This window comes from Taeniopygia guttata, chromosome 21 (genome assembly GCF_048771995.1).
Source record: "Taeniopygia guttata chromosome 21, bTaeGut7.mat, whole genome shotgun sequence".
In the NCBI taxonomy this organism is placed as follows: Eukaryota; Metazoa; Chordata; class Aves; order Passeriformes; family Estrildidae; genus Taeniopygia; species Taeniopygia guttata.
Window position 1 is genome coordinate 7,897,469 of NC_133046.1, and position 16,164 is coordinate 7,913,632.

Consider the following 16,164-nt stretch of genomic DNA (forward strand, 5'->3'; position numbering starts at 1 on the left):
ATGGACTGGGAGGGCACTGGGAGAGAGGGTGGAGGTCTGGGAGTGGAGTTACAAGGAATGGGATAGACTTGGAATGGAATGGCTTTGGACTGAGAGGAATTGGGAGGGACTCTGGGGAGGGACTGTGACGACTCTGGGAGAGACTGGGATGGACTGGGAGAACCACCAGAGTCACTTGGGGTGAAGGGGCAGCAGGCCACATAAGGTGGGCTGGGTGCAGTGGGTCAATTCCCAGGGAGGTTTTGAGGGGCTCCAGGGTCATTGCCAGGGCAGTGCCCAAGGGGACATGCTCTGCCCCATGCTCACCTCAGTGGACACTTTGTACTTTTACTGGTAGTGCCTGTCCACTGCAGCCAGCCTGTGCTCCATCCATTCCAGGTTGCTGTTCCAGTACCTGGCAACATTCTCGCCAGAGGAGGCATCCCCCACATACAGCCCCCCATCACCACCCAAGTGCAGGAGTTGCTCCCACTTGTAGATGTTCCTCTGCACCAACCTCACCCGCTCAGTGCCGTTAATGAAGTGACACCCAGACTTAACCATCTCCTGGAACAGCCCTTCGTGTGCAGGACACAGCTCTGGGGGTGCCCCCCGCAGCAGCCCAGAGTAGCCAAGAGTCCTGAGGCAATCCTGACTCTGCAGCCCAAGTGCCGCACGGCCACCAAGGGACCTTTCTTCCCACGGTCCCAGTTCCTCTCTTCCACCCTTCTCCAGATTTTCCTCCCACTTTCCCAGAGCTCCCCAATCACCAGCTCCCCCCAACATCTGTTTGGGGGTCCCATCTCCCCATTTCCCTTTCTCTACACACCGTCCCAACACTTCCCCTCCTGCTCACCTGGAAGCCCTGCGCCCCCAGCAAGGGGGGCTCCAGTGCTACCAGCAGGGCCCCAGCTGCCGCCACACACGCCATGGCCAGCGCTGGGCAGGGTCTGACACCTCCCCCTCCCCAAGTTGCCCTGGTGGAGGGTGCTGGGGGCGAGGGTGGGGCGTGGGTGGAGTCCAGGTGAGGAGATCTGGGTGGTGCGGGACTGCCGGCAACTGGGGCGTCATCAGCGCTGTGCACTCTGATTGGCTCAATTATTAGAGTGCCTTCTCTGATTGGCTGAGGAGAGGCTCGGGAGTACAGAGAAGGAATAGGAAAGATCCCACTGGGACAACAGACCCAGCCTGGGCACAGGGAGGGAATTTATTACCAACCAAACCACGGCAGCACAAGGAGAAGGGAAAGAAATCCCTCCAACACCTTCCCCCTACACAACAGGGATCACCCACAACAGGGGTAATCCACCATGGAGAGACAGGGACATCAGAGTTTAGACCAGAGCCAATTTTATTGTGTGGAGCAGGTGTTTATAAAGGGATTTACTTGTACAGTGCTTATACAGGGATATGTTTTTGATAATAATTTCCCATTGGTTGCACATTCTTCGTGACATCAGGTCACCTGGAAACCTTATCACAAAGTCTCACAACATGTTGCCTGGCCACTACTTGCCCAGGGAGACTTAAACTGTGTCTGTGTCTCCCACAGTTTCTGCTCAGTCAAGCCTCAGATATCGGGCCCCTTTATCAGCTCCAATGTTTTACTCTCTGTTTAATTCCCCATAAGGGGACACAAGGGCTCTGCCTAACAGGGATCACTGGGGATTATCCAGCCCAGATCCTCCCATGGGGGATGGAGCTGCAGCAGCACACCAAGCTCTTCCCTCACTCTCTTCCCTCTCTCCAGGCTCTTCCCTCACTCTCTTCCCTCACTCCAAGCTCTTCCCTCACTCTGGGCTCTCACAGGGCCTCCCTTAGTGCTGCCTCTGTTGTAGTCTGGTCAAGGCTGCGTTCCTGGAGAAGCTCTCCCCGCACTCCCCACACTCTCCCTGGTGTGGATGTGACGGTGGATGGTAAGGTTGGAGTTTCGCTTGAAGCCCTTCCCACAGTCAGGGCAGCGGAAGGGCCTCTCCTCTGTGTGAATCCGCTCATGTAGGAGGACACTGGAGCTGGTATGAAACCTCTTCCCACACTGGGGACACTCGTAGGGCCTCTCCCCAGTGTGGATGCGCTGGTGTGTTCTAAGGTCTGAGCTCCGCCCAAAGCTCTTCCCACATTCCAAGCAGGTGTAGGGCCGTTCCCCAGTGTGGATCACCTGGTGCCAGATCAGCTCAGAGCTGTTTCTAAAGCTCTTCCCACACTCCCCACATTCGTAGGGCCTCTCCCCAGTGTGGATCCTCTGGTGCCGGATCAGGTGGGAGCTCCGGATAAAACCCTGCCCACATTCCAAGCACTCATAGGGTCGTTCCCCAGTGTGGATCACCTGGTGCTGGATCAGGCTAGAGATGTCTCTGAAGCTCTTCCCACACTCCCCACACTCGTATGGCCGTTCCCCAGAGTGGATCCCATGGTGCCGGATCAAGTTGGAGAGACGGCTGAAACCCTGCCCACATTCCAAGCACTCGTAGGGCCGTTCCCCAGTGTGGATCACCTGGTGCTGAATCAGGCCAGAGCTCTGGCTGAAACCCTTCCCACATTCCAAGCACTCAAAGGGCCGTTCTCCGGTGTGGATCCTCTGGTGCCAGATCAGGTTGGAGCTCTGGCTGAAACATTTCCCACATTCCAAGCACTCATAGGGCCTCTCCCCAGTGTGGATCCTCTGGTGCTGGATCAGGTGGGAACTCTGGCTGAAACCCTGCCCACATTCCAAGCACTTGTGGGGCTTCTCCCTGCCATGAGGCTTCTCCACCAGCTCCGAGCTCTGGCTGGATCTCCACCCACCTTCCTGGCTAAGGAGGGCTCTTTCCTCCCCGCAGCTCCCTGGGCTGGGTTTGCAGCTCCACATGATGGATCTCCAGGGCTTTTCCTCCTCCTCCATTCAGCCACGCGCTGGGAATGAAAAATCCTGGTTTGGGGGAAAAGACAAGAGGAGAGCACTTTGGATTGGGCATCCCTCCTTGCCCAAGTTCATCTCAGAAAATCATTGGGAATCTTGTGTCTGTAAGAACCTCCAAAACACCAAGACTCAGCCCAAAAATGTTGGGAAGGATGGATAAATATAATTGCCTGGCAAAAGATTTACAATAGTACAGCCAGGAGGAAAACAACCCCCACTTCTGGCTGGACAATACCCTTACCTACAGATAGGTCCAATAGTCAAATGGACTGTTCCATCTCAACCCCCCAAAATGTATGGTTCATCCCACATCTGTAACCCTCCCCTAAAGCTTCAAGTGTCTGTAACCCCATTGGCCCAAGTCTTGTTCCAGCCCACCTTGAAGCCCCCTGATAAGGGGTCTCCGAGGAGCCAGACGCTCTCTTAGATCTTCCCCTCTCTTGGATCCTCCTCCCTCTTGGAATTCCCATCACCTAGAACTCTTTGTCTCTCCCGTCCCCCATCACCTCGGGCCTTGCCATGTGCTGCGTCTGGCAGCTCCAAGCAAGATCTTTCACCATCCCTAATAAACCCTATATTCTAAGAGCAGCCTTCAGAGATCTCTCGTCCCCATTCATCAAAACCGTCCTGGAGAACAGCATTCACTACACAAAAATCCTGAAAACTTCAAGACACAGATCAAAAACTCCCCAAACATCACAACTCTGCAAAAACCTCCTCCAAAAGATAAAGATTCAGCTGCCACATAAAACCAAAAAACCAATATGTAGCTCAGAAAGCTGAGAAACACCAATATTCACCCCCTGAAAATCGTGGATTCCCCTCCACAGTAACCTGCTGCATGGGGCGGAGCAATGCTCCTGGGGCTGGGGGGAGGCTGCAGATACAGGGAGGGGTGGAACCTTGTGCTGCCTCCTGTTTCTGCTCCTCCTCCTCCTGTGTCTCTGCTTTTCCTCACACTCCTCTTCCTCCTGCTAGTCCTCATTTTCCTGCACAATCCCACCCTCTCCTGCCACATCTATTGTTTGACCATTTTGTTCCTCAAGCCTGCTTCTCCTTCCCTTCTCCTCCTGCCCCCAGGCCCAGCACCCACTGCCGGCTCCCTCTTCCCCCCAGACCCACAGCATCCCAGCCGAGGGGCAGAGATGGAGCTGGGGCAGCGCTGGGCTCTCGGCCGCCCCGCCCTCACTCGGTCCCCACTGCAGCCGCTCCCGCCAGGACAGCGCGGGGGGGCCCGGCCTTGGCGCTGCCCCACTCCCACCTCCCCAAATTCCCCTCGCGGGGGCGATGGGGCCAAGGGGGGGGGCGCAGGTGGGGTCCAGGTGGGGAACGCGGGGAGCTGCTAGTCTGCCTGGCAACTGGTGAGTCATCAGCGCCGCGGGCTCTGATTGGCTGAGCTCTGCCTGAGGGCTGCGGCTGCAGCAAAGAGGGGACACCCTGCTCCAGGGGGGATGTCCCACAAACGGGGGACCCCCATGAAAGGAACAAGAGCAAAGTGTCTTTACAAACAGATGCTCTGAATCTGCTCGGAGATAGGGCCAAGGACCATTATATAAGGAAGTGACAGCAGAAGCCATCCGTTTCAAAAAATGTTATCAATTGATGACACAGACAGCTGCTCAGCCAAGGTTTCGCTCAATTCACGAAATTCCAGAAGAAAAACAAAAACTTAATAGAGCCATGAATATCTTTTGCTATACAAAAGTGGGGAATTTATGAAGGGGGTATGTAGTAGGTGGATTGGAAAGTCTGTAGCTCTCAAGTACTTCAGCCAATGGGGAAAGGGAGAGGGACATGTGGCCAGAAGAATTAGGATGAAAAGGAGGCTGTGTCCTCCAACAATTGGCGAGATCCCATGGGGAATGTCCCATGGCCTCTCCCATTTTTAGGAATGAAATTACTTTTTACAGGACTCCTCTGTCTGCTTTGTGGACAGAATCCTCTGGTGATGTCTATTTTTCAGCACACCCTGAGGCTCATCCCGAATTCCTTCCACCATCCAAGGCGGCGGGCAGTGAGTGCAGCTGAAGGTGCCTCACCCTCTTTGGGTGATCGGCTCCCTTGGCTGGCGGTGGCACCGGGCATTCACTGGGGACCCGGGAGTGACCAGGAGACAGACGAGTGACACATCAGGGGGGTCTGTGAAGAGTCAGCAGGGAGAGAGCACTGAAAATCTCATCAGTGAGTGCACTGGGATCTTTGGAGAGTGAACATGGCAGGGCACCCATGGAGGGGAGAAAAAGGAAAGCCAGGGAGGGGTCCTGGCCAAAGGGATGATGATCCCAAAATGTCTCTAAAGGGTCCCTTGAGAGAATGTTGAGGTAGTTTGCAGATTCCCCCGGAGGTAATTGACGACATGGAAACCCAGGGGAGCAATAGGAGAAGTGGAGAAGGTGAAACGTAAATTTTAAGGAATTTAGAGATTTTAGAGGAGCTAAGATTTTAGTTTAAAATAAGCCTTACTAGAGTTAATTAAATTAAATGAGTAAGCCTTGATGAAGTTAGCAGTTAGTAGTTAACTAATAATTGATTGCTTGCTACCACAATGTTTAGTTAGCTGGGATTATAATGAAGAATATAGAAACTGACAAATACATTTTAGGAAAATAAGACAATTGTGGGCCTCCTCTGTTCTGAAACCAATTGAAGACAAGGAATGGGAGTTCTACCAAGAGTTCATTTGTCATATTTGAATTGAAAAGGTAGAAAGGTCAGAACGAGGAAGTCTTCATTAACTTCCTCATTTTTGGACCCCTCCCCGTGAAAGGGACCACCGACCCATTTCAAGGGACAAACTACGCATGCTTAATAGCTTCTGGAGTGATTAGCATACGAAGCAGGGGAATGGGATGTACCAGAATTATGAATATTTATTTTTATTTTGGGTATTCAATAGTTGTATGGATAAAAAGACTCTGTAATCACCTGGAAGGCACAGTGTGTATTTGGGAGCTATCCCGCATGCTGCCCGGCGTTGAAAAAACACACACTTTCTAACTTTAAACTGTTAAGAGTTTTTGTCCATCACATTTGGATATTGGTAGTAGACCAATATCCATATTTTTTTTTATAAATCAAAGGAATTTGGACAACAGAGGATGGATGGTGTTGGCGTGCTGGGAAGGGATCAGGTGAAGGGGAGTGTGCAGATATATGGTTCAGGCAAGAAGCAGAAGGAGGAATATATGTGGTAAGACAAGGGACGATGGAAAAGAGAAGGAACAGAAAAATACTCAGGATTGGGATGTTTTTCAGCAGGGTCTTATCCTCACAATTTGCCAGCTCATACTTTGAATCACCAGGAGAGAAAAAGAATGAGAACAGGATGCCAGGGGGTTTCTCTGTGGTGGGCAGCGGCAGCAGCGGGCGCAGAGGTACAGGACCGGGAGCACGGGCTGGGGGCCTGTGGGGAGCTGCGGGGCCGGGCCGGGGCTGTGGGGCAGCCGGGGCTCAGCGCCGGGCGCTGCCTGACCCCACCAGCCCCGGGCAGGGCCGGCAGTGGCCCCCGGCCCCCAGGAGGCTGCGGGACGCCCCGGCCGCTGCCCGGCCCCAGGGAGCTGCCGGCCCTGCCCGCCGGGGGGGCCGCCTTTGGACACTGCGGCAGGACAGGCACCGGCTCTGCCACACGGGCTGTGCAGGGGACCCTGAGCACAAGGAGCAAAACAAAGCAACATCTGGGAAACGCAGAGTGCACATGGAAGGATCAGGATTTTCTCTTAAGGATTCGGCTTGGGTCCCTGCAGAAAGGAAAGATTTTGCAGAAAGCTCAGCAGCTCTCAGAGGATGAGCACCCACAGGCAGTGACCGGGGCTGCAGGAGTGGCAGAAGAAGGCCCTGCAGCACTTGGGCACAAAGGCACAGCAGCTGAAGGCAAGAAGGGATGAGCAAAAGGCCAAGCTGAAGGCAAAGGCCATGGCAGAGTTCCCACAGCCCCTGAGGGATCAACCCCAGGGCCCAAGGGGGCCCCAGCACCCAGGGAACGGCATCGGACACAAGCACCTGGCAGAGGCATTGCCCTCCTGGCCAGGGCAGAGCCCACCCAAACAGCCCCTGGGAAGGAGTCGGGGCTCCAGCTGCAGCCCACAAGGACACTGCAAGCACAGACAGCAGCACCCTCAGGAGGAGCGAGTCCACCCCTGCATGGACATGGATTGTCAGGGCTCTCTGAGCTCCCATCCCACCGGGGACCCACCACACTGCAGCCCTGGAGAACATTCAGGCTGGGTCTGCATCCAGAGGAGGCCTCTCCTGTTGGACACAAGGGCCTCTCCATCCACTCTGAATCTTACACCTAAGGGGGGAAAATTGTAAAGGAGTGTTTTCATTATTAAGGGAATAAATGGGAAAGCTGAGCTGGTATCATTTGTACAATCACTATTAGGAGCTGTGGGGGATAGGTGTGAAATAAACTAATTTATTTTTCTTCCTACTCTGATTGTATATATCTAGGAAGGCATTTGATGGTGGCATTGTAATATTGTAAAAGGTGATACAGAGGCTATTGCTGCTGCACCTTTGTGTCAAATGTCTGGAAAGGACTATGCTGAAGGGAACCCAGAGGTGTGGGCAGCCCCAGGGAAAGAGGGAAAATTTGATTCGGAGCCTCTCCAAATTACTTGGAAGCAACCAGGACAAGTGATGTCTAAAAGCAACACCATGTTCCAGGGGAGGGAAGGAAGGGCTCACAGCCTGGTATGGAGTCCCTGCTAAAGGAAGGGCTTTTGGAGCCAGGGATGTCTCCCTACAGCACTCCTATCCTGCCACTCAGGGAATCAGATGGCTCCAATGAGGAGGGGAAGAAGAAGTGGTAGACAAAGACCCTGTGAAATGGCTGAATTTTCGCGCTAAAAATCATCTTTTGAGTATTTGAAAAAAAGTGCAAATGGTGGAGAAAAAGGTTTAATACTTGAGACATATTTTGACTGAAGGTTTGTGGTGGATTGACCCAGAGAGCCTCGGGGCAATCTCAGAAGAAACATTACCCACGACCAAAAAGGAGCTGAGACAATTCTGAAGTTTAATACGGAATTACACAGCCTGGATTGAGGATTCTCTGTTCCAGCCAGAACAATGTAGGACTTTTTAACCCCAGACAGCCTCCATGCTGTGGTATGGACAGGAGAAAGAGCAAAACTTGAGAAAATGAAAAGCCAAAACTATTGATGCCTCAGCTCTGGCTCTTCCAGACTCAGAAAAGAAATTGGAATTGTAGGTGAATGTTAAACAGGGCCAGGCCAAAGGAATTCTTGGGCCAAAATGTTTCACCCAGTGGCCAGAGTGGCCTCGTCTGCAGAATTGTGCAGCCACAGCTTCAACGGGAACCGAGGCCCAAAACCTGATGACAACAGGATCTCCAACTGTTCCAGGCTGCCATCAAGTTCAAGCTTTGATAACCAAAAGAGCCTCGCAATGGATGAGCAGTGCTCGGTTATTACAGTATGAAACTTGTTCAGTGGCACAGGAGGATTCAGAACTGAGGACAGGGGAAGGGTTTAACCCAGCCTCCTGTTTGAACAGCCCCCAGAGGGGCTGGGAAGAAACCCAGCACTGCATTCAAGTGACACAGCTCCAGCCCCAGCCTGGGAGAGATTCAGGAGACATTGCCTGGCCTGAGGCAGAAAATGTCTTTGTGGATGGCTCTTCAAGGGCAGCAGAAGGGAAAAGAGTTCCAAGACACGCTGTTATTGAGGAAAGGGAATCAGACAAAGCGCAGGTTACCCCCCATGGTCAGCTCAACCAGCACAGCTGTGTGTGCTTGTAAGAGCCGGGCACTGAAATGCCCTGAGCAGGAAGGCTTCAATATCTTCTGGTGACACCATCTCACCTAACAGGGGGGCAAAAGCAATTCTGATTGCTCAGCAGCCACTGGATCACTTATTAGGGTACCTCTAAAAAAGTAATTCATATAAAAAGGATTGTGGAAGCAACAGACTCAGACAGCAGAACTCATTTTACAGGAAAGATCCTCCAGGGGGTTATGGCAGCTTTAGGAATACAATGGGATCTCCATAACCCCTGGCACCCCCAGAGCTCAGGCTGGGTACAAAGAATGAATGGGGAAAGAAACACTTCTGGAAGCTGGGGATAGAAACCAACATGCCATGGCTATGGCTTTTGCCATTGGCTTGGGCAAGAAGAAGAGTCAGACCTAGGGCAGATTTTCAATCATTTCCCCTTGGAATTGACCTTGGGAATTCCTTACCCTGGGAATTCTCCACCTAGTGCAGGGTGCAGATAAGGGATGCACATTTAAAGCAGTCTGTGGCCAGAATCCTGTCTCTGGTGCAATCTCTCCCCCAGGAAGCTGGGCTGGCACAGAGCCTGCCTTGGCACTTTGCTGTTGCCAACATCCCAGCAGGACATCGGCTCCTGCCTAAGGAGTGCAGAGCAGCACCACTGGTGGCCAAGTGGCGTGGCCCGTGCCAAGTGGCCCCGAGGCCAGAAACAGCCGCCAGCACAGCTGAGCACGGGGGGACCCCTCAGCCTCGGCTCCAGGTCTCTGCAGCCCCGGAGATTTGCACTTCCCGCCTGCAGCAGGAGGATGGGAGGCCCCCACTGAGCTGCACTGAAGGCAGCGCAGCAGCAGCCAGGGCTCCACAGCGGGGCAAGGCCCTGGGCCTGCCCACACATCCTCTGCTGAAATCCTCGGCCTGGCCATGCTCCTTTGGCAGCTCCAGCCACCGGGGACAGCCCTTGCTGCCACTGCTGCAGCTTCAGGGCTCTCTGGGCCTGCCCTGCCACAGCTGCTGGGCAAGAGCACGGGACAATTCCACTCTGGCTCTCACTTACACTCACACACTGCCCTGCCTGCCATGGCATTGATGGAAAATAGACCAGCTCATAGACTTTAACATTGTTAACCTTTGATTTCTCTACTCTGGCTTGGTTTGTCTTGGCCCTGGGGAAAGAAATGTTAATGGTTTTGTTAAGGGATGTTGCACCACTCCATGGAGATGAGTTTAACATCTCAACACACTGGGAATGGCCCAAAAGATACCCACAAAGATAACAACCAGCAGCAAAACATCAACCCCAGCAGTTAACAGTGACCAACACCTACCCCAGACACTGCCCCCCCAGAGCCGCAGACACCTGGTCTGCCAAAGGCTGAGAAGGAAATCCAGAGCTTCGCACCTCATTAACAGCAGAAGCAAAGAAATCCGGGTCCAATAGGAAACCAAATACTAAAAACTGCAAAACTTGAAACAATAAAACATTAAACCACAAGATTTAGACTGGTTCAGACTGTTTTAAGTTTGGGAAAAAGCGAGTAAAACCCACGTGTCGTGGAATGATTTTCGCTGCACACCCGTGCTTTGTGGGGATGGAATGATTTCTGCAGCACATCCTGGCCAGAATCAAGGAATGACTTGAATCTAACACTAAACATATTGGTGGAGTTTTTCTTTTTCCTTAAGTTCAAGTACAAAGTTTATTACATTAGAGAATTTTTTTGTAATAATCCCACTTCTATATTGCCGGTCAGGTTTCAGTCAGGGATGTGGGAATGAGTTTTTGCTCCAAGGAGAAGTAGAAAACACTTAATTGCCTTGGAATTTTTTTGTGTATGTTTATGCGGGGCTCTTAGAGATACCAAAATTTTGGTCTGGGTTTTTCGACGTTCACCTTTAGGCTGCACTTTGCAAAACTAGAAGAGATTTAAAGGTGACCCCTTAACCCATAAACAGGCAGCCAAGAGAGGAACTTTATAAATACAAATTAACACTGCTGGGGAAAAGTGGGGACAATGAACCTGGCTCTTCTTGCCTGGGTCAGGAATTGGCTGATTCCTTCTGCCCCTCACCCCAAGCTCTGCCTGCTTGCACAGATGGAATCTGCAGGGCTGAAGGCAGAGCCCATGGTGAGGATCTCTGACTCTGAAACAGAAGTGGGTGAAGCTGCAAAGGGAAACAGCAAATGGAGAATGTTGTGAAAACTTCACTAAAATAAGGGGGGGGGGGCGGATCATCCCTCTGCCCACTCCAACATCTGCTGTCACAGTCTATGCTGTCGGAATCCACGGCATCCCTCTGGCTGCCCTGGCAGGGCTGGGACCCTGGCAGGGTGTCAGGAACACCCCTGTACAGAGCCCCAAGAGACACTGTCTCTGATCTCTGTCCATGGAAAAGAGTTTTCAATCTTACAGGATGAATTACAAGCTCTTGAGTGTTTGATATAAGTAACAATTAAGTATGGCACAGGTGCAAAAGTAAAATTTTAGGATTCTAGATTAGGGGTCCAAAGGGGACAAGATGGAGGAAATTGGGCGTGTCTTGTTCTTTTTCTCCTTCTTCATGCCCTCCATGTTTCACTGTGATGTTGGCATTTTTCTGTTGGTTTAGGCTGGGCACACACTGTTCAACGTAGGTGACAGATATTGGCACGTTATTGTAAATACAGCACAGGTAGTTTCTGGTATATAATGTTTGTAACATCCCACTGAGGGCAGAGCCCCACACGCTGCCCTGCAGGACAGACCTGCAGCAGGGCAGCAGAACATGTGATAGATAAGCAAAAATAAACAACCTTGAAAACCAGCACAGACTAATTATGACTTCTTCTTTGGCAATGGGGCAGAAAGACGGAGACTTTCTACAATCTCAGAATCATCAATACCACAGATTCCAACATATGCTGTACAGGGTGTATCAGAGCACTGGGGTTCTTGCTAGAACAAGTTCAAGGAAATCAGTTGGAAATCAAGTATTTGATGATGTAATTAGAAAAATGCGGTCAATCCATGCAGCCCCAGCTTGAGGGAGCGCCCAAATATGGGGAAAAGATGAAGGGCCACTAGAACAAATCCTACAACACCATGGACCAGCCCCTGGGAACCTCAACAAATTTGTTAAAAATGCATATTTTATGGCTTTACGCAGATAGTTACTGTTATGTGTAGTAGATATAATTCGTGCCATTTCTAATAGGATATATGTGATATTGAATATTTGTTAGAGTATACATGTTTGTATTAGGATTCCCCCCCCCTCACAGGCGCAGGTGAGACAGGGTGTAGATTGGAAACTGATTTACAAGTAAGAAGGTACAGCTCCCCAGGAGATGGGCCATGTCTGGGGAGATACAGAAACCCCAGGTGCTGATCGTTAGCATGAACGACCCGAGATGGATATCATGGAAATCCTGAGGCAGATACATGTGAATACAGCGTTCCTGTAAATTTCATCAAAGGATTCAACAAACTCCAGTCACTGATTTGTTCTCCCTCATCACCAAAAAAGAAAATCTTATTAACATATGGACTCTGAAAAGAAGAAAAGACTGATTGCCGAAATCTTGGCCTTAGGCGGAATTTTCCCTATAAAACCCGCTTGTGCCAGGATGGAGGTGTGTGGGCATGGAGGAAAACCTCTGCTGAGGCTGACTCCTTGTTGCACACCCAGGGCCGACCCCAGACTCGGCTCTGTTCTTTTCTTGTGGCTGGCTAGATAAAATTCGATTGCAAAATAAATATTTCATTTTTCATAATAATTTAGCTGGACAAATTTTCATTTATAACAGTTACTATATGTCTTATGTTATATTGATTAGTTGTGCTGTATTAACATTTTAATAGTATGGTAAATGTAGCGTTGTAGATAAAATGAAGGTTTAGTAGTTAAAAGAGAAACTAAGCATGGGGGGGGGGAGTTTAAGGAATGAGATACTCACTCAAGGAACACCTAAATTTTCCAGAGAAAAGAAAGTTATGGTTTTCTTATTAGAAGAAGCTAATTGTGTATTGTTTTAAGGGTGATTCCTTAGTTCACAAGGTATGCTCGTCTTGGCTTAAGTGCCTGAGCATCGTGACCTCAGTAATTCTTTGCTTTTTATTGTCTTGTAATTGTCCTAACTCTAAATTTTTATTACTCTAATTGTTTTATTATATTTTGTACCTTTTTACTATTATTAAACTTTTAAAATGTTAAAAACCAAGTGATTGGTGTTTTTCACAAATTCATATCAGGAGGCAGAGAACCCATTTATCAATTAAATGGCATTAGATTACAAGCTGTCCTCGAAATAAGAACCCACCAGAAACCTCCAGCTCCTGACCTTCCTGCGGACCAAGCCACTGAAATGAGGAATATGACATTTCACCAGGGGATGGGATCAGATTATCTGTGAGCAGAAAAAACAGGAGTCTGGGGGAAAATAAATTACTCAAACTGATGTTGGCAAAGAGTTGACAAAGGAAAGCGCTGAAAAAGATGAGAAAGGAAATAGGACAGCAGTTTATGTATTGGTCCACACATGGAAAGGATGGGAATGGGACACACATTCGTGGCTCCCCGGCACACCAGGGGTTAAACGAATGCTGCTTCTCCTCTTCTGTGCTGCAGCAACTCTCATCTTTTTACCATGCTCCACACCTTGGCAGTGCAGCTCATCCAGCAGCTGAGCCAGGGGATGCAGGTGGCAGCCAGGCCTCCTGATCCACAAACGGCTACAAAAGGACAGGGAATGAGGGCATCGAGAATAATCCCAAAACCAAAGAGGACCCGGGAAGAACAAAACAGAGTCAAGGAGTGAATCTGCCTGGAGATAGGGCCAGGCACTTGTAGTTAAGGAAGTAACTGGGAGAAACCATCAGTTCCAATAAATGTCACAAATTGACCCAGAGAGCTCCTCAAAGTCCCGCTACATTCCTGAACTTCGAGGAGAAGAACAAAGACTTAACAGAGCCATGAATATCGGCTGTTATACAAAAGGAGGGTGCATATTAACGAGGACAGGCAGCAGGCGCATCGGGAAGTCTGAACCTTCCAAGGACCTCAGCCAGTGGGCAAAGGCAGAGGGAGATGCGGCCGGGGAAATGAGGATAAAAAGGAGGCTGCGGACTACAACCATGGCAGAGAGCGCACGGCAAATGCCCCACGGCCTCTCCCCGTGCTCGGCAATAAAGTCACTTTTACAGGACTCCTCGCTCTCCTCCGGCCACAGAAACCTCCGGCGACGGGAATTTCCCCGCACGCTCCCGGCCGCGGGGCAGCCCCCTCGGTCCTACCCACAGCAGCCGGGCCGAGCCAGCGCTGCTCCGGCAGCGGCTCCTGCCCAGGCCCCGGCGGGAAGGAGACCGCGGGCAGCCGCTCCCGCCGCGCCCTCAGCCCGGGGCCAGCACGGCCCGGACACGGCACCACCGACGCGCCGCAGCCCCCTGCCGCCCCCTCCGCCCGCAGCCAGCCCCGAGCCCCCGCAGAACCCAGCGCGGCTCCCACCTGCGCCGGGGCCGCCTCCGAGCTCCGCCGACGCCGCCTCACCGCGCTCCGGCCGCTGCCGCCGCTCCCGGGCCCGCACAGACGCTCCTGGCGCCAATGGCGCCGCTGCCGCCCACGGCCGCCCTCAGCCCGCCGCCGGGGCCGTGCTGCGTCCCGCTCCCACCAATCAGCGCGCCGCAACCGCGACTGACGGCACCAGCGGCCAATGGCAGCGAGCTGGGGGCGGGCTCTGCGCACGGCCCAGACTCGCCCCGCGCTCTCAGGGCCCCCCGCGCTGCGTGAGGGCAAAGCCGGAGATGAGCAACAGCCCCGGGACGGGCCCGGGCCCGAGGCGGGATTGAGCTGCCCACACAAACAAACTTCTCCGCACCTCCCGCCACGGCTTTCCCGGCCCTGCGCCTTCCGTGCCTCCGGCTCTGCGGGAAGCCCGGGAGCCTCACTTCTTCTGCCCCTCATTAGTGCATCGGTGCTTCGCTTTGATTTCCCCCGAAAAGGGAAACCTGCCCAAAGCCCTGTGGGCGAGCGGGGGAGGGGAGAGATTTCTGGCAGAAAACTCCAAAGACTCAGAGCAGGATGAGGAGAAGTCAGTGCAGAGCCTTAAATGCAGCTTTCCCCACGCCTCCCTGCTCCCAGCTGCACCTCCTCCCCCGGCAGGGCAGGAGACAGGGAATGGGGCCGTGCTCAGCTCATCCCCCGCGGCTTCTCCCTCTGCTCAGGGACAGGAGTCGTTCCCTGCTGCACCCTGCGCTCTCTCCCAGCCGAGACTTCTCCAGGAACTTCTCCGAGCCGAGTCCATCCCCTGGGGCACAGCCCCCTCCAAGTGCTGCAGCGTGGGTCACTGTGCCACGGGCTCGGTCCTGCCAGGCCAGGCTGCTCCAGCGGGGCCCCTCTGCCCGCGGGGTCACAGCTCCTCTCAGGCATCCCCGAGCTCCAGCCTGGCTCCTCCAGGGGCTGCAGGGGGATCTCTGCATCCCCATGGACCTGCAGGGGCATCTCTGCATCCCCATTGTTATAAATGAATCAGCCAATTACTAATTAGAGGAATTTATTAAATCAAGTCAAAATAAAAATTGCAAAAGCTGTAAGTAAAACAGTGCCGAGCCAGGCAATTGTTGCTGGGTGAACTGGGTTCAGGCTATGCAGCCCTGTAACGCTGGCAGTCCACAACGTATTGATTCTGCAGGGTCTTCTTTATACTGTTTTCAGATGTAGCAGGATTCCAGGTGGTCTTCCTGTTCCCTCTCGTCTATCTTGCCCCTTTCCACATATTAATGCATGTTCTTTCCTTGTGCAGAGTTTTTATTGCTGAAATCTTGTTAGATGGTATTCCTCTCGAATATCTTGTTTGGCAACAACTATTCATCTTATCATTCAATGGTTATCTTCTAGATTGAATAATCTTTCAGAATAACCATCCTCTGAGGCAGGAATTAATCTTGTGTATATTGCTCTTTCTTGTCACTTGATTCCATTTTAAAAGATACCATATTTTTTTTAGTGCTGAGCACGAATTTATTTTAAATCATATATTACACCCATGGATCTGCAGGGGGATCTCTGCATCTCCAGGGATATGCAGGGAGATCTCTGCATCCCCATGGATCTGCAGGGGAATCTCTGCATCCCCTTGGATCTGCAGGGGGATCTCTGCATCCCCTTGGATCTCTGCATCCAGCACCGCCATCTTTGCAGGTGCCAGGAGTAGGCTGAGCTCTGCCTTAAGCTCTTCTCACATTCCGCACACCCTTCCCAGCACAGGGAGGGTTTTCCCTCCTCACAGCTCCCCGGGCTGGGTTTGCAGCCCCTCCTTGTGTGGGATCTTTTTTCCTCCCTGTTGGATTCCTGCGCCGTGGAGCCGTTCCAAATGGCCTCTTCCATGAGGTTCTGTGGCAGGGATTTGTTCTCCCTGGTCTCTGTCTGCAGCTCAGTGCTGCAGGTAGGAAGGACAAGGAGAGGAAGAGACGGGGAGAAGGGAAAAGGCAGAATTGTGAAATACAAAGTTGTGTTTCATGTCAGGTAAATCAAGGTAACCTGTGGAATTGTAATTGTGAAATGTGTGGAACACGGCCA

The 16,164-nt window shown here is 51.9% G+C and overlaps 1 pseudogene; it reads right to left on the reverse strand.

The window, feature by feature from the left end:
• Window positions 1-1,312: 1,312 nt before the first annotated feature.
• On the reverse strand, window positions 1,313-14,240 carry LOC140680430 (uncharacterized; annotated as a pseudogene).
• Between the last annotated feature and the right edge of the window lie 1,924 nt (window positions 14,241-16,164).